The following is a 19,196-nucleotide window of genomic DNA, read 5'->3' as shown; positions in this document are numbered from 1 at the left end:
AATGTGGCCAGCTATAAGAAAGGGCTTTCAGAGACATAAAGCTCAAAAAGAAAATCATGTCTATTACCTCAGTAGCTCAGGAAAATATGCCTTGGAAAAGAGATTGAAGGACAGATGACAAAGGTACCACGGGACAGTTTTGTGACTCTTTTTATCTTTAGAGCCATTTTTGCAATACCAGTAAGATCAATGTTTAGATTAGTGCATATCACTGGAAAGTGTAATGGTTTATGGCATATCATATGTTTATGTAACCCTTTTAATCCTAATGGGTCACAGGGTATTTATTTCAGCTCCAGACTTGATTCCTGCAGCTCTTTGGATTGAGGGATGAAGCCTGGCAGGCTGAAGCTCGACATCTGGTGCACAGCACAGCAGCAGCCTCTCTGCCCAGCAACACTCGTCATGATCCATACATCAACCCAGTCATCTGCACTCTGTCTCTGCCACTTCTACGTAGGACAGAGAGGCCAGGTCAAGGCTTGGTTAGTGATATTCAGAGCCCTCTGAAATATTAGCCGTAACTATACAAAGAGATCACTTTTTTCTCTCTCTCCACAAAACCATGGCCTCCCAAAAGAGCATAATTTTCTGCCACTGTAAAGATGTCAATCAGAAGAAGGATGTGGTGTTGAAGAAGGAGAAGCTGAGAATGAGGTGTTAGAAGTTTTTGCCTTAAGTGTTAAAACGAGGCATTTACTGCAGAGGACTGTGATCTGAGCATGGACATCCAATCTGCAGATAATATGTGTAGGGAGGATGAGAGGTCTCACACCATCACTTCTCCCACTGAAGAAGATCATCCCTATTCATAGGGTAGGACACTGCAGATTCCAGAGACAGAAGCAAAGGCACTGGATAAAGACAAGCTTTCATCAGAATTCATAGGGTGGGAATGCAGCCATGGCATAATAAAAGTCTGCATTTTATTACTCTTTAATTAACATCTTTAATGTTTCATGAGATGAATTGGTGCAATGAAAGTCATGGACATTCTTGAAGTCAGAGTTTTTGCAGTGGACCTAGATCAATTTCCAGAGGACAGAATTGCTGCTTTCATACAAATAAATAATTTTTTTTTATTCCGATTTTGGAAGATTTCCATATCTCCTACTTCCAGTAGCTCATATGGTTTTGTTTAAAACAAAAACCAAAAAACAAAAAAACAAACAAAAAATTATCTATGTTAAAACTTGTTTCCAAAAGACGTGACATCTGAGACAGGGGGCATGAAGACAGCAAAGTGTACTCTGTCTCTTTCTACCTAACAGCAGATAGTGTCCCTACAGCTACCCCCAGCAGCAGCCAAACTGCTGTTGAAATTACTTAGAGAAATTAGAATCTGCATAATTTAGCAAATTATTTGTTAAGCAGGTTGCTACATTTTGTGGCAGACAGAGAAAACAACAACAGTATACAGCAGGAGCCTGTATACTACCTTAATCTTTAAAAAATGTCAAGGTGATCACCACTGCAATAGATAATGTGGCTGACATGAACCACAGCCTCCTTGTGCTTGGAGCACAACAAATACTCATGATGAAACACCTGAATTTTTTATTAAATTTACCAACCTGTCAGATCCTTTCTATCCTGTTCTTTTTTAACAGATTAAATGACATAAGGCATAAGAGAGGTAATGAACTCTTCTGTCTGTATGAGATGGACTCAAAGTTCCAAAGGGTTTTTTGCTTGTTATATTATACTGCTAGGCATCTGGGCGAAGCTCTTCAGCTCACGTGTCTTCTTAGAGAGGTTGGCTTGCAATTACTCTCATCAACATTGCAGTGTCCCTTTTGTGTTTTCCTCCCATTGAAGTTGACTTCTGCCATGATATTTATTCATTTGACAGTAGACAGAAACAAGAATCAAAAATTATTATTATTATTAATATTAATATTTCCATTATTATTGATACTGCTTCTGTTGTTCATATTATTATTGATCAGCCATATCAAATAGGAACAAGGTTACACCAGGACCAGATGAGAGATCTGCTCTTACTTGCAGCACCCATACAAATACTTCACAGAAATACAGAACAAGAAAGATAAAGCCTGAAGAGGAAAAGCAACCATAGAGATTCATCATAGCTCATTTTGAAGTCAGACTTTTCCAGACTGATAGGCTTATCTGCAACATTTTCTGATGCTGTAGCCAACGTCCTCAAGAACTTGCTGTGCACATCCATTTAACCTTTGCAAACCTGTGCTTGACTGTTTCTGTGAGGGTAACAAAATTTGTACTTGTTTGTCTGTTAGAAAGAAAACTTTTGGGGCAGCAGAATTTTCCTGGCTTAAAGACTGATCTAGTACCTAATGAAATGAAAAATGTATCCCTCCTGACTTCAACAGGCAAGGAATCTAACACTAAAACTATTTTGCCATAAGGCCAAAAGAAGCCACACCTGTGTGCTAGTATGCTCACATTTTTAAGAACATTTTTTCCAGGTGTAATTTTTCTTATTTACTTTCTCTCTGCTTTGTTAGTTCTGCAAGTAGAGCAGTTTTCTCTGATTGGCAGAAATAATATCTCTTTTGCATACAAGAAAATAAGTAATTTGAAAGGATGGAAAACATTAAAGTCTTCAGAGGAACCCTATCTCAACGCATGTGCAGCTCTAGTAACTCATTAGCCCTATCTGCCTTTTGCCAATATTGTGTTTGCAGCTGAACATGTTGTGTTTGTATGATACATGCAAGCACAACAATGCTTAAGGTCACTCTATAAGCAAATATCCCTATGCAAATTTCTCTGCTGTTGACAAAACTACGATAAAATTCATTTCATTATGACGTGGAGTGCAGTTGACTGCATTATGTCTAAAAGTAAGAAGTTTCTGAAGTACATTGTTTTTGATAGCACTCATTTCTACTACAAGTCAAAGGGAAGTTTAAAATTTTCTGGTTTCTCTCTTCCACTAAACCCGCGTTCATATCTTGTTGCAGTGCTTGCCCATTTTCTTAACATTTCTTTCAAAAATAGCAGCAGTAAACCATCTCTAATGTTGCAGTCCAGGATGAGATTGTTTTGAACTACAGACAGAAGACAGAGGTGGATCTCAGAGGATGAACAGCCCCTGTAGGGGTGTTTGCAGGACATAGGACTCTGATCCTCATGCACAAATGTCAGGCCCCTGAATGAAGCCTGCGAAATTCTAGGCTTTGGGATGAGAGGAGGGGAATATTTTTGGTTCTCAAACTACTTATTAAACTAAAAGCTCAAAAATATATCAAACTGAAAAACAAAATACACTGGTGAATAAGATGCTTCTGGTGAGAGACAAGTCAAGAAAGGAAAAGTTCTTCTCCATGTGATTTTTTTCAGATCTTAAGTGCTTGCTGCGGTGAATTAATGTCAAGAAATTTAGTTTGCTGCTTAAGAGAAATCAGTTTGTGTTCTTCGTTTTGTGAAGAGTTTTTATTCTTATGTAAAAGGAATTTCATTATGTCCTTTATGGATTGTATAAACTTAAAAAAAAAAAAAAAAATTAAAAAAATAGTAAGATTGTTCTGAAAAACAACATCATATTTATTAGCAGCTGGAGCAAACTGATATGCAGTGATATTTGTCAGGACATCCCTCTGGTAAGAAAAAAACCTACTACTAGGTGTTCATTTTCTTGGTATTCCCTTTTCTAAAGTTCTAGTTAAAACACCCTCCCCCACCCTCTCTCAAGCACAGGTCCAGGTTTGGGTGTTCCTTCATAGAATCTTGCTTCTGCCTTCCCTGAACCTCTCAGCTGAGTCTTTGTGTAACAATATGATCAAGCTAGATAGATTATGTACTAAGAAAGAAGAGAGAGAGGATAAAACTTCCACTCCCTAAGTGTTGTAAGTCATCTCCACTAGCTAAGGTCTGCCAAGCTGCCTCAGCAGGGTGAATCACGCAGTTGCCATGGCAGCCTCACATCATATCCTTGCCATTTCATGAGAAATAGTATGGCCAAAAATCCACCCATGGCAATGCCTGTCAGTGATGCTGGTGGTGCATCACAGAACGTTTGTTGGTTTTTCCCCTCTTTCTCTCTGTTCCCTCAAACCAACACAGGCTGTGTTTCTGTGAGGACTGTGGTGTTTCTGCTTCAGTGCGTGTATTGGATTCTTGTGGCAACGTTCTGGCTGCAGAGGGGCTGCAAAAGTGGTCTCTGTTAGAAGACATCATGAACTTCCCCCATGCCTGACAGGGCTGATGCCAGTGATGAGATAGGAGTGAGAATATGTGAGAGAAACAATTGTGAAGACACCAAGGTCAGTGAAAAAGGCTGGGGAGGAGAAACTCCAAGCTCCAAAGTAGAGATTCCCCCAGCATCTCCTTGTGAAGACCATGGTGAGGTAGAATGCCCTCTGCAGAGCATGGAGGTTTAAAGTAGAACCCTATAGAGGACTCCACTCCAGGGCACATGGATGTTCTCTGTAGGAAGCTGTGGGAAGGGCACACACCAGAGAAGTTTGTGGAGAACTGTCACTGGTGGGAGGGACCCCATGCTGGAGCAGGGCAAGAATGTGAGGAGGAAGAACAGCAAAGGCAGTGTGTGATGAACTGACCACAATCTCCATTCCTCACCCTCTCCTGCCACTAGGAAGGAGGAGGAAGAGAAATAGAGAGTGAAGTTGAGCCTCAGAAAAAGTGAAGGGTGAGGGGAAGTGTTTTCAGATTGCTCTTATTTCTCATTATCCTATTCCTTTTGACTGGTAATAAATTAAATTTATTTCCCCCACCTGTATGTGTTCTGCCCCTGACAGTATCCCTAATTCAAAAGTAAAAGCTTTTTTATGGTATTTTCTCCCCCTGTCTTATTGAGGGTGGGGACTGAAAGGGCACCTCCTCTGTAGTAGCTGGTGGCCAGCCAAGGTCTACCCACCACATATAGAATAACACATAAAGAAAATAAACTGACATATAATGGATCACATCAGGAGAGTCCTCTTCCCAGAAGCAAAGGAACAGTGACATCAAAAGATGTATTCTTGATAAGGACCAGAAGATTTTGGGAAAAGCTATTCACCTATTCTATTCTAGTCTATTTCTTTCTTAACCCTAACCTACCCCTCACTTCAGATATTTTCCATATATCTGGGGGAAAATAACAATTTTCCTTTTTGTTTATGCAGTATTTAATTCAGCCAAGCTGAGCTAGAATGGATATCCTGCAGATTAAAGAAAACTTTATACCAGTATACTGCTTGTAGAGAAGTGTGATTCAAATGACTGGCTGCTATATTAAGACTAAAAAGTGCCAAAAAAGCTGTCTCCCAGACACCTCATGCAATGCCATGGGTAGTGTTCTCTCTGCCAAGATTTCAGCTTTAAAAAGATTAAATCTCAGTACAAGTTTATAAATAAGAATGTAAAGCAAAGCAGAAAGGATAATAGAGGTGGAAATGAAGGAAAAACTTTACAATGGTCTGTGAAAAAACTTTATGAGAGATCACCCTCATTCACTGCCAGAGAAGTCTTTAAGCTGGCTCAGCAAGAGAAATACAGACCCCTAAGCTATTTTACCAGTTTCAGGCCAGAGGGTAATACAGTTTTGGATTTTATAAAGCTAAATGTCCCTTGTATGTCACTTCACATAGTAGTAAAGCAAATTAAACTAGTGTGTGACCTACATTGCACTTTCTCTCTACTCAGGAATATGAAAGAAATCACAAAGAAATCTATTTCAGCAACTAAATTAAAAAAAAATGAAGATTCGAAAAATCTCCAGGTTCAGCTGGCAGTAGATATTAACACTGAAGAGAGACAGTGTGTTATCTGAATTAGACTCTGTGATACGTTTATTCAACTCTGTGATATGCTTATACCTGCAAGAGTACCCTTTTTGAACAATGACACACAGTTTCTGGGAAAATGCTTTAGGTGTGCCATTGTGTCACATAACAAATGAGGTACAATAGGTGAACATAATTAATACTCAATATTCTGGGTATTTTGTTTGGCTGATGCAAAGCAATCCTCTATTTTCACCTTCCTTGAGAAGTAATTTAGCTGGATATTTTTTATGCCTCATTAGAATAAATATTTATCATTTTCCCATGTGGTTTCTGAGTGACACAAGCATGACTATATATACAAAGAGAATCAGGTTTTTCTTGAATGCCTGTGTGACTTACAAGTCTGTCAAACAAAGGGGATTCAGTCCTTTCAGCTATTTTCAAATATGTATTTTCAAAATCTGACACTTATCTGTAACCTGTATTTGAGAAAAAAATGCCAATTACTACAGTACAAAGTATGCTGCTACAGGTTTTAAAGAGAATTTTGTTTTTTACATCTTATCATATATAATGCATGGAGTGCCCTTTTTAAACTCTAGTTACAACATCCACTGACATAGGACCCTTTAACAAACTGATCCATATTTAGTTTCCTATAGAAGGAAGATGAAAAATTGTGTATCAGCAATGAATACCCATTGTAGCAAAGAAAGATTGAAGGTTGCAAGTTCAGGTGACAGCTGACAGAATATGTTTGCAAATGCAGAGAAATCTAGGTAAGTAGAAAATCAGAGAGAGGTTGTGTAGGAGTGGGAACTGAGAAAAGGAATCTACTTTGCTTTTAAAGGGATATTTAACAAGTTTTAGACTGACTTCTGCTATCCACCCATCTTGTATGGATCTGAATTTTTGTTTGCTTTACAATACAGTGCTCAAATTGTGCCCATTTCATACAACAGGTCAAGGAAAGCAGCACAGGCCGAGAAGTTAAACCCCATTCACACATTCATACAGTCCAAGCAGGGACTCCTTGACAAATTATGCAGAAAGGCATATTCAAGTAGAAGGAACCTGTCCAGATACATATTTTTGGGTACTATTATCATGAGGACAATCATTTACAAGGACAGATACCAATTTGCTGCTGACTAAATATAAGCAGATATTGCCTTGGATCTGCCAGTGCTCCAACCTTTAATAGCTGAATCAAAGTCTTAATAGGCTGCATGTCCCTGTATTAGGAATAAGAGATGCAGTACAGAGAAGGGAAGTAATTATTCAAGTGAGCCTTAATTTGGAAAAGAGTTTCTTTCGGGCAGCAGATCCCTCCTTGTATCATCAGATGGAATCAATAATCCCGTAAAAGAAGCCTGGTCTTCCTAGCTGACTCTACAGGGCACTCAGATGGTATCTTCAAAAAAGGCTATTTGTTGTCTGCTCGGGAAAGCTGAAAAGAACCCCATCATAAATTCTTCCAGATTTATGCTACTAAGTGGCTTTGAAATGCAAAAGACTTTGTCCCTTAGGAATTGTGGTTTATCTACCTCCAATTCTGCAGTTTGTATGAGAGGATATTCCCCACCAGCAAAACCTTTTTTTATCTCTGAGGACACAAATGGGACCCATCTAAACCAGGCTGGTCACGAGGAAGTAAATCCTGCAGCAATTGTGAAAGACCAAGATTTTAGGTGACATGTAGATATCAGAGGTAGGAATAATTAAGATCTGGAACTTAGTTATGTAAATTCAGTTCATGGTACTTTGGGTTACAGTAACAACACAGAAATCACCTATAGTGCACGTAGCAACTAAAATGCCCAGGAACAAAGCTAGAACTTGTGGCTCTACTCAGCCGCTTACATTTCAATATGATGATGAAGTGTAAAGTAATGATGGGAGGGGCAGGGGGTAAGAGAATAGAAAGGAGAAGTAGAAGTGGAGAAGGGGAAAAGAAGGACATAAAGAAAGGCAGCAAAAGACTGAGGGTAAAGCTATTTCAATTTCAGTATTATCCAGATTTTATAAATGCATCTGTTCACAGAATGTGTTTGGTAGGTGAGGGTATGTAAGATACAGCAAACATCTATCTTGGATGAAAATGTTACTAATAGGAAGGCTACACACAGCAAATGATTCATGTGGGCTAATCTCTCCATACTCTGCAGCACTCCAGAAATGTCAGTGAAGCCTCCATAGGTGTGGGTGTGAGTCAGATGTCACGGTTTAACACTGGCCCGGCAATTAAACCGAATAACAGACGCTCTCTTTAATCTCTCTCTCCCCTCGATGAAGAAAGGAGAGAGAATAAGGGAGAGAGACTTATGAGTTGGAAACTAAACTACACAACTTTAATGAAACAGTAATGGTAAAATAGGGAAAAATTTACTAAATATATACAAATATACAGGAAAATGGAAACCACATTCCTCCCCCCTTTCCCCCAATAACTCTCACGTCACCACCGAGGCTATAGGGCAGCCCTGGGAAAGTCCAGGCTGGACTCCTGGAGTCGGCAGCAGTCGGGAACCGGAGGCAGGAACACACAGATATGGGCTGACACGGATTAGGACCACAGGCAGACAAACGGACAGGATCCTTCCAGGATGCCGGGGAGGAAGGGAAGCAGGAAAAGATCTGGCTCGGCCCACGTGATGCCTCAAATTTATACTGAGTGTGACGTATATGGGATGGAATACTCTGTTTGGTCAATTCTGGCATCTATCTTGTCCGTTCCTCCCTAAAGGGAGGGTTCAGGTGGGGCCTCTGTGTCCTCCTGGACAGTGAAATATTTTCATGCAGAGCTGAGCAGTGTCCTTGGCCCTGCATACCAGTCTCTAGCAGTAACTACAAACATCAAGTGTTATCAATCCTAGAAACAGACACTAAGAAACTTGCTGTTAGTTTCAGCAAGTGCAGCTACTTACAGGAGACTTAGCTAGAAGCAAAAGTACAAAAACAGAAAACCACCTTTATCCTGGCCCAAACCAGGACATTCCACCCCTTATTCCATACCATTTGCGTCATGCTCCAATCATTACTAACTCTTATCCTTAAACATATCTATACACAAATTACTACTATCTCTCTGTGCTAAAAATCACTAAGTAATTCAGTCTACAATTGCAGATGTTCATCTATTGTAGCAGATTCTCAAAAGAAGGACCAGTCTTCACAGTTCATGTCCATGGTCCACAAGTTGCAGGTTGCAGATGGTAATTTCAAGGAAGTTACTGGATGCCAGCCGATGAACCTAGTTCTGGTTTTATCACCACAAAATCATCCTGAAAAACACTCATAGAACACTGTTAGTTTATACAACAGTTCACATAACAGTAGTTATGGTGGGATACAAGTTCATGACTCCCAAAGAGTCCATGCATTACTGATTAAACTAGACAAGCAGAAATTAGGAATTCTCACCTAGTGTTAGATTCCCTTGTGGTACACATTGTACTTCTCCATCTTTCATCATCACCCACCAAGTGTGTCCAGGCCCTTGAGCGAAAGCAACCCCACGAATGGGTTTACCTTTGCCCGAGGCAGGATAAATCCAAACTGTTTTCCCTAGCAGATTCTTCTCATGCACCACAGGCACTTTGTCCCCATCTACTGTATGTAGAAGATCTGACTGAGCAGGACCAGCTCGATTGATGGAACCCCTGGTATTAACTAACCAGGTGGCTTTTGCCAAGTGCTTGTCCCAATTTTTGAAAGTTCCACCACCCATTGCTTTTAAGGTAGTTTTTAACAGACCATTGTACCTTTCAATTTTACCTGAGGCTGGTGCATGATAGGGGATATGGTATATCCACTCAATACCATGTTCTTTGGCCCAGTTATTTATGAGACTATTTTTGAAATGAGTTCCATTATCTGACTCAATTCTCTCTGGTGTACCATGTCTCCACAGGACTTGTTTCTCTAGGCCCAGGATAGTGTTCCGGGCTGTGGCATGAGGCACAGGATATGTTTCCAGCCATCCTGTACTTGCCTCCACCATTGTAAGCACATAGCGCTTACCCTGGCGAGTTTGAGGCAATGTGATGTAGTCGACTTGCCAGGCCTCCCCATACCTATATTTTGACCATCTCCCTTCATACCACAGAGGTTTCAACCTTTTAGCTTGCTTAATTGCAGCACATATGTCACAATCGTGGATAACCTGCATAATAGAGTCCAAAGATAAATCCACCCCTCGGTCACGAGCCCATCGATATGTTCCATCCCTGCCTTGATGACCTGAAGCATTGTGGGCCCATTTGGCCAAAAACAGTTCACCTTTATGGTCCCAGTCCAGATCTATTTGGAACACTTGAGCAGCCTCATCTGCTCGTTGGTTGTTTCGATGTTCCTCAGTAGCTCGATATGAAGGTACGTGGGCATCTACGTGACGCACTTTTACATCAAGTTTCTCTAACCTAGTAGCAATGTCTTTCCAAAGTTCAGCAGCCCAGATAGGTTTATCTCTACGTTGCCAGTTGTTTTGCTTCCACTGCTTTAACCAACCCCATAAGGCATTTGCTACCATCCATGAGTCAGTATAGAGATAAAGTCTCGGCCACTTTTCTTGTTCAGCAATATCCAAAGCCAATTGGATGGCTTTTACCTCTGCAAATTGACTTGATTCACCATCTCCTTCATCTGTTTTTGCAACTAGTCGTGTAGGATTCCATACGGCAGCTTTCCACCTTCGATGGCCTCCTACCAGACGACAGGATCCATCAGTGAAAAGAGCATATTGTTTCTCGTTCTCTGGGAGCTGGTCGTATGGTGGGGCTTCTTCAGCCCGTTTTACCACTTTTCCTGGTGGCATTCCGAAGTGTTTGCCTTCTGGCCAATGTGTTATTGCTTCTACAATTCCTGGACGATTGAGTCTTCCTATCCTAGCTCTCTGTGAGATTAAAGCAATCCATTTACTCCAGGTAGCATCGGTAGCATGATGGGAAGATTCTCTACCTGTGTACATAAAACCCAGTACAGGTAATCGTGGTACTAGGAGGAGCTGTGCTTCAGTACCAATCACTTCTGAAGCAGCTCTAACTCCTTCGTATGCGGCCAATATCTCTTTTTCAGCAGCTGTGTAGTTGGCTTCGGAGCCTTTGTAGTTTCGACCCCAAAATCCTAGAGGTCGGCCTCGAGTCTCTCCTGGAGCTTTCTGCCAGAGGCTCCATGAAGGACCATCACCTCCATCTCCGGTGTAAAGCACATTTTTGATGTCTGGCCCTGTTCGAATTGGTCCAAGGGCCATTGCCTGTACAATCTCCTGTTTAATATTCTCAAAAGCAGCTTGTTGTTCTGAGCCCCATTTAAAGTCTTTCTTCTTCCGGGTAACCTCATAGAGAGGTTTCACAATCTGATTATAAAGAGGAATATGCATTCTCCAGAAACCAACAGTTCCTAAAAAGGACTGAGTTTCCTTTTTGGTAGTTGGTGGGGCCATAGCTGTTATTTTGTTAATCACGTCCATTGGGATGTGGCGACGTCCATCTTGCCACTTAACTCCCAGAAACTGTATCTCTTGTGCAGGTCCCTTGACCTTGCTTCTTTTAATAGCAAAACCAGCCTCTAGAAGGATTTCAATTATCTTCTTACCTTTCTCGTAGACTTCCTTTGATGTGTCACCCCACACAATGATGTCATCGATGTACTGTAGATGTTCTGGAGCTCCACCCTTTTCCAAGGTGTCATGGATCAGTCCATGGCAGATGGTAGGACTGTGTTTCCACCCCTGGGGCAGTCGATTCCAAGTGTACTGGACACCTCTCCAGGTGAAGGCAAATTGTGCTCTGCATTCTGGTGCTATAGGAATAGCAAAAAACGCATTAGCAATGTCAATAGTAGCATACCACTTGGCTGCCTTTGACTCCAGCTCATACTGAAGTTCTAGCATGTCCGGCACAGCAGCACTTAGTGGTGGTGTAACCTCATTCAAGGCACGATAGTCCACTGTCAGCCTCCACTCTCCATTCGGCTTCTTCACTGGCCATACAGGACTGTTGAAGGGTGAATGAGTCTTGCTGATCACTCCTTGGCTCTCTAGTTGCCGGATCAGCTTGTGAATGGGGATCACAGCATCTCTGTTGACACGATATTGTCTACGATGCACTACTGAAGTAGCAGTTGGCAGACGCTGGTTTGTAGTCCTCAGCAATCCCACTACAAAGGATTTATCTGAAAGGCCAAACAAAGTATGCAGCCATTCTGCATTCTCAGTCTTAATAGCTGCAGTACCAAAGGACCAGCGGTACCCTTTCGGGTCCTCAAAATCACCTCCCTTGAGGTAGTCTATGCCAAGGATGCACGGAGCATCTGGACCAGTCACTATTGGGTGTTTATGCCACTTTATTCCAGTGAGGCTCACATCAGCCTTCACAATAGTCAGTTCTTTAGATCCCCCCGTCACTCCAGAAATAGTGACGGAGTCTGTGCCTTTCTGATTCGATGGCATTAGGGTGCACTGTGCACCAGTGTCCACCAAGGCTTTATACTTTTGTGGCTCTAATGTGCCAGGCCATCGAATCCACACAATCCAATAGATTCGGTTGTCCCTCTCCTCCACCTGGCTGGAGGCAGGGCACCTCTAAGCTTGAGCACATACAGCATTGTCAGTATGTGCATTACTGGAGCTTGCATCCCCAGTACTCACACCTGATGTGCATGGATCTTGAGTCACCAGCACTTTTGGGTTGGGTAATTCCACACTGGACACTTGAGCAGCCATCTTTTTAGAAGGACCTCCTTTTGCCTTCGGCTTACTCATCAACTTAATCACTCGGTCCTGTAGGTCAGCAGTAGGTTTCTTGTCCCACTTTGTCATGTCCTCTCCACACTCACACAGGAGTGCCCATAGAATTCCTCTTGGGATATTCTGTTTCCCTCGATTCTGTCTCATAGGAGGGCGTCTCCTCTTAATGGTGGCAATGGGGCGTCCTCCGTCTGTCTGAGGAAAAAGGGGTGAATGCAGTTTCTCAGATGCTCTCTTGATAGCTGAGACCCAGGCCCGATGAGGGGCTGTGACAGCCTCTTCACACTCTCGTGCAGTTTTAATCACATCACCCACAGTTGTATCCACTTCTACAGGAACCCATAGCAGTACTGATAGAGTATGGTTAAAAGGTGATGGTGCAGCATGCACAAACCTTTGCAACATAGGTTTAGGACATGGTACGTGATAAGGGTCTTCAATGTCATCATCATTATAGATCACTTCTCGTACAGCCAATTCTTCCAGATACCTGATAGCTTTTCCAAGTGTGGCTGCTTTGACCTGTGGGCAATCTATTGCCTCTTTATAGGGATATCTCTCCCTGACAGCTGACAAGAGTCGTTTCCACAGGCTAGTAGTTCCAGCCTTTTCCCCAAATGCCCGATCAATAGCTGCATCTTTGGCTACAGGGCCCAGCTGCCTGGCTTCCTTCTGAGTTAATGTTATGGTAGCAGCCCCATCATTCCAGCATCGGAATAACCAAGAGAGGAGTGGTTCACCTGTAAAACGGCTGTAGTCTTTTCTCAGAGTACGCAAGTCTCTCATGGAATAGGGCTGAGTAGATTCTGAGTCTGAGTCCTCATCTGACTCTGCTCTAGGGAATGCTGTACGAGGAGAGGCAGTATCCCCTGTTTCCTCTGTTTCCTCTATCACCTGGTCATCTTGTTCAGACTTGGAAGGGTTAATTTCTGATTTCCCTTGTTTTCCTTTTTTCCTAGTTACAGGGTCAACAAGTAACTGTGTGGGCTGAGGGGGAGAGGCTGAGGCATCTGCAGCAGTAGCAGCAGCAGGGCTTGCTTTCTGAGCAGCAGCACTGTCTGTGGGAGTAGACACAGCAACTGGAGCTGTAGCCGATAAGCTGGCAATGCTGGCCGGCTTTATCTGAGTTGTGCCCTTGCGTGAGGGGGGGCGAGAAGCGGCTGCAGAGGCAGGAGTGGGGGTGCTCTCTTTACGAGGTGTGCTCGTTCCCCTAGTTGTAATTGTCTTATTCCTCACCAACATATGGTAGCACATGAAAATATTCACAGACACCTGAACAACAATGCCTACAAGAACCAGGAGGTTCAAAACTATAACAATCATAATGCCATTTTGACTAGAATCCATTGAACTCAGCCCAAGAGTGGTGTATTTCCTCAAAAGCAGGCTGAAAATGTAATTACCAACAAAGTTCTTAATCCTTCTATGAAACACCACTACACCATGCACGATGATATACATCAGTATTGAGGACCATATTGCAACGATGGTTCTTAAGCATTTCTTACGGAAGAAAAACCACATAGTAACAGCAATTCCAGCTGCGAATAAGCAGATTGCATACCCTAAATACCAGAGGTACGGCATGATTGGTTTAATCTCCAACCCTGTGAAATTTCCAAAGAACAAGGTCTGATTCCAGCTCAGGAAAGCCATTCTTTCACTGGAGTTGGAATTCAAACTGTTCAGGCAATTTGGTCAAAATTTAAACTGGACTCGAGCCAAGTAGCTCGGGCCCCACGTCGGGCGCCAATAAATCTGTCACGGTTTAACACTGGCCCGGCAATTAAACCGAATAACAGACGCTCTCTTTAATCTCTCTCTCCCCTCGATGAAGAAAGGAGAGAGAATAAGGGAGAGAGACTTATGAGTTGGAAACTAAACTACACAACTTTAATGAAACAGTAATGGTAAAATAGGGAAAAATTTACTAAATATATACAAATATACAGGAAAATGGAAACCACATTCCTCCCCCCTTTCCCCCAATAACTCTCACGTCACCACCGAGGCTATAGGGCAGCCCTGGGAAAGTCCAGGCTGGACTCCTGGAGTCGGCAGCAGTCGGGAACCGGAGGCAGGAACACACAGATATGGGCTGACACGGATTAGGACCACAGGCAGACAAACGGACAGGATCCTTCCAGGATGCCGGGGAGGAAGGGAAGCAGGAAAAGATCTGGCTCGGCCCACGTGATGCCTCAAATTTATACTGAGTGTGACGTATATGGGATGGAATACTCTGTTTGGTCAATTCTGGCATCTATCTTGTCCGTTCCTCCCTAAAGGGAGGGTTCAGGTGGGGCCTCTGTGTCCTCCTGGACAGTGAAATATTTTCATGCAGAGCTGAGCAGTGTCCTTGGCCCTGCATACCAGTCTCTAGCAGTAACTACAAACATCAAGTGTTATCAATCCTAGAAACAGACACTAAGAAACTTGCTGTTAGTTTCAGCAAGTGCAGCTACTTACAGGAGACTTAGCTAGAAGCAAAAGTACAAAAACAGAAAACCACCTTTATCCTGGCCCAAACCAGGACAGTCAGACTAGACTCACAGTATCTGAGCATAATGATAACCTCCTGACCTGTGGCAAATGTTTATTTGATAATTCATGGTATAAAATAGGATTTGTTTCACAGCCTTCTAATTATGCAAATCAAGGACAGATAGAGTTAGAAACCAGAAATAATAGGTAATGTATTGTATTTTCAGCCTGAAGTGTGAAAACTGTTTACATTATGATAGCAACAGTTTCAAATTGTATGAGTACATAGTATATTACAGTCACATGTAGATCTCAAACATTTCTCCTGTTGCTCCAAGCCAAGAAATCCTATTGCTTTCTTCGGACTCCTCTCTTTTCTCCAGAAACTATAACATTACCAGAGCTCACCAAGTGTTTATTATTCCATCCTCCAACTGTTACATTGTTCAGTGCCTCTAAAATCTTTCACTTTTTTCACAATAAAATTCTGCCCAGGATAAACTATTTGCATGAAGATGCATGGTGCTATGTAATGAGTGTTGTGATAGCATTAACAGATTAATCACTCAATATCTGATGTTGAGACAATGGGGAAACATATGGCCACTTGCAGGGTTTCTTCAGCCTGTGAAAAAATCCACAGAGCAGCTTTAAAAATGAAGGATAATAAATGCCAGTGACTTATAATGATTGACTATAAAATTCTCAAAAAGTACATCTATTGCTGATGTTTTATCTTAGTAGGAGGAAGCCCAGCAAGTTGCATGTAACACTGTGCAAAACTAACAAAAGTCCAAAAACAAGAGAAAATTTGAAGTCCTCCATGGCCCTTCCAGTGAGAATTATTCTACTGTATTCACATTGAAATACTGTGTTATGGGAAAATTTCTGTTTAAAAAAATGATTAAAAATATTGGCAAAACGGATGAGAGGATACGATGGGAGCCTGATTAGATGCTTTAAATCACCACTGTCTAAGTACCTCTTCAGCAAAAACAATTTGTTAAAAATTCAACACTTTCCATGAAAGATAGATTACACTTTCTTTTCTCCCTTCATTCAAGCTTGCTGTGTAAATGGAGGGAGATGTCCTTATAACTGAGAACTTTTGCCCTTTAGGGCCTCCTTTTTCCCCTCTAAATAACAGATTATGTACTACCACTTGTCACCATAAATGAAGACAAAACAGCCTTCATGAACTCAGCATTAGTGAAGTCTTCTCTCCTACTGCCTCTGATGTCTCAGAAACATTCCCTTTCCATCCAGATTCTGTCTGAGTTGAGTAAGGGTTTCAGGAGTACAAGAATAAAGTACAAATTTTGCACATCATCATGAATAGGAAGATTATGCAATGCCTCCTAAGGACTGCTAAACCCTGGTTTTGCCAGTCTCCCACTGAGATACTGTTTTACTCTGCCTCCAGCTCACACAAGTTTCATCATAAAGCTTATGTTCTGTGTGGCTTGAATGGGGAGAAATTAAAATTCTAATTTATAGTCTGAAATTCTGTTTCTGTTGTAGCTGGATTTGATCCATTATTTGCTGTGGAAAATAGAATCAAAGCTTTAAAATCCTAACCGAAGCTAAGTAGCAGCCAACACAAAGACCTGAGCACAGCCCAGATGCTTGCAGCATTCTAGTTCAAGGGAAAAGGCAGAAAAAAAATCACTTTTTAATATATATTGAGTCTCTGTGTTATTTTCTTCACAACTGACTGAGGTAAAACACGGTAATCCAGAGAGAAATAGTGGATTTATGAATTCAAAAAACTATCTACTGTGCCATGGAGAGAGATAATGTTAGCTCAAAAGCTAATGTTGAAAAGAATTCTTGATAATGGTGACGTCCAGGCAATTCTTCCACAGTGAGGGTTTTTAAATAGGATCTTCACACTTTATGCTAACAACAAAGGAGATCTGCATGACTTCCACAAAATGTGTTGTCCAGCTCTTTGAAATGTAACTACTTAACAACAAACATAATTTTATACTGCTCACACCAACCACCTTCCAACAGGATGTAATTTTATGTAGACAGCTTGTCATCTTAGTGGCAGCAATGATTGCATCAGTGGAGAATAAAGTACACAGTTGAGAGTTACCAACTCACTGTCAGAAGCTGCATTCACAGTCCATTATCTCTTCTTGTTGTCTCAGGCAGACATGGAGAAAGCAGCAGGAAAAGCACTCATCCTGGCAGAGAAAGAGGAAGGAGTAAAAGCTGTAGCAGATCCTGAGCTCTTGGCAGCAACGAGAGGCATCAAAAATAGGACCTCCACTGAGTCATGGAGATATCATGATAAATCCAACAGTCCTTTGCGTGAGAGTGGAGTGATCCATGCCTATAAGTGTGAAAATGCAACTTGGATTGCTCTTTGGTATTGTCAAAACCAGAGGCAAAATGGTCAAATGAGGTAAAGAGGTCACAAGAGCTCTGGATCTCCCATGGTTTTGGAGCTTTGCTGTAGTGTCTTGCTTCACCTCAGGACAGTATTATATTTGAAGAGCCTTTCAGGGTCATCCAGTAATTATCTGTGACTTCTCCAGGCTAAGTGCCACAACAGATGATAGAACAGACTACTTGGAAGAAGAATATTGATTAACCTACCTGGAACACTGCTGAGAGAATTTTGTGTTATTGCAGTGTCTTCTCTGGACCGTACAGATAATGAGTTATGTTTGTTTTGCGTTCTGAATATGCAGTGTTCATACACAATGACATATGCATAAATACTCGCTTGAAGTCCTAATTTACTCCTGGCACAGTACACAATCAATCAGAAATATTTCACAAGGAGTCACATTTGCTTCAGGTTTGATAGCATGGGTTGCTTAAAGCATGGGATGAGTACTTGTAACTCTTAATAAAATCCACTGTTTCCTGTTTCAGTTTGTCCTTTATCCACCTTGTTGCATGGAAATCACTTTTTACAGGAAAGACTAAACGAAATTCCTTAATGCAGATGAGAACTGTGTAATTCAGTTGATTAAAGAGGGACTTTTCTTTCATGAGAAAAGACAATTTAAATTACCTGTTTTCCATACATCCTGGAGGAAACTTTGCAGTTAAAAATGGAAAGAAAAAACATTATCTTACAAAGTAGTTTGAAAAATCTCTTTGCATTATCAAAAGCATTTACAACATTATTGATCTCCATAATTCTACATGCACTACAACCACTTGTGTAACATAAATTGGCCAGTGATTTTGAGCTGCAATTCTAAACCCTCAAAAATATTTTCTCATACTGTAAACAATGAAGAAATAGCAACATTTGCCAACAACTTTTCGGGTATTGCAGGGCTATTTTATTTTATTGTCCTTTAGCTGATTGCCTAAGATCTGCTGTTCAACCATGTAGGTCTACCATGAACCTTATGTACTTCTGTTCTCAAACACCAACAGAGGTGCAAACCTGGTATAAAATCCTCCAGTTCTCACACTCATTTACACAGACGCTACTCCACATTGTTCCAGCATGAAATTTACTGTACCTGTACTTAACTATTCAGTACCATAGTTCAGTGGAAGAGTAATTAACACCTTGCTATCTGTGGCAGTACTATACAATTGTTCTGCTGCATAAAGGAGAAGCCAGTTTGTTCATATTAACCAGTACAGTTGAATCTTTGGTTAGAGACCAAAAAGAAAATGTTGTGTAAAAAAAAAAAAAAAAAAAAAAAAAAAAAAAAAAAAAAGAAGTAAAAGAAGCAATTGTGTCTGAACTTTTTTAATGTAAGAATTAACTGCAGTCTGCTGAGAAGTGCAATACTGTCCTTGGGAGTACAAAACTCCCTTGAATAGACCATTGTCACAGAGGTCACATCTGCAGAATGAGAACCTATTGTGCCATTAATCTGATGTAAACTTAACATAACTGACACAGTTCTTCATCCTCAGCAAGGACTTGCCATTGCAAAGACATTATTAACATAGAGAGCTCTTGTTTACAATTGTTAAAATGTCAGTTAGACTAATCAGTCAACCAGCCTCTGTTATCCTTCTTTTCCTTTTGCTGTTGCTGATGAGAAATTAAGAGACAGTTGTTCAGAGTAAATAAAAGACACTTCCTGACAGCTAGAAACTTCCTCTTTTCTTTCCTTTTCCAAAGACAGTAGAGGGGTATTTTCTTGAACCCGTGTGTCAGCAGCTGCAGATATGCTGAGAAGTGTGGCTACCATTATTAGGATCTCAACTACCCAGATTTTAACTCCTCTAAAATTCAGAGGCAGTGACATGACCTTCTG

The sequence above is a fragment of the Calypte anna genome, chromosome Z, assembly GCF_003957555.1.
Source record: "Calypte anna isolate BGI_N300 chromosome Z, bCalAnn1_v1.p, whole genome shotgun sequence".
Lineage (NCBI taxonomy): Eukaryota > Metazoa > Chordata > Aves > Apodiformes > Trochilidae > Calypte > Calypte anna.
This window is presented reverse-complemented; position numbering follows the sequence as displayed.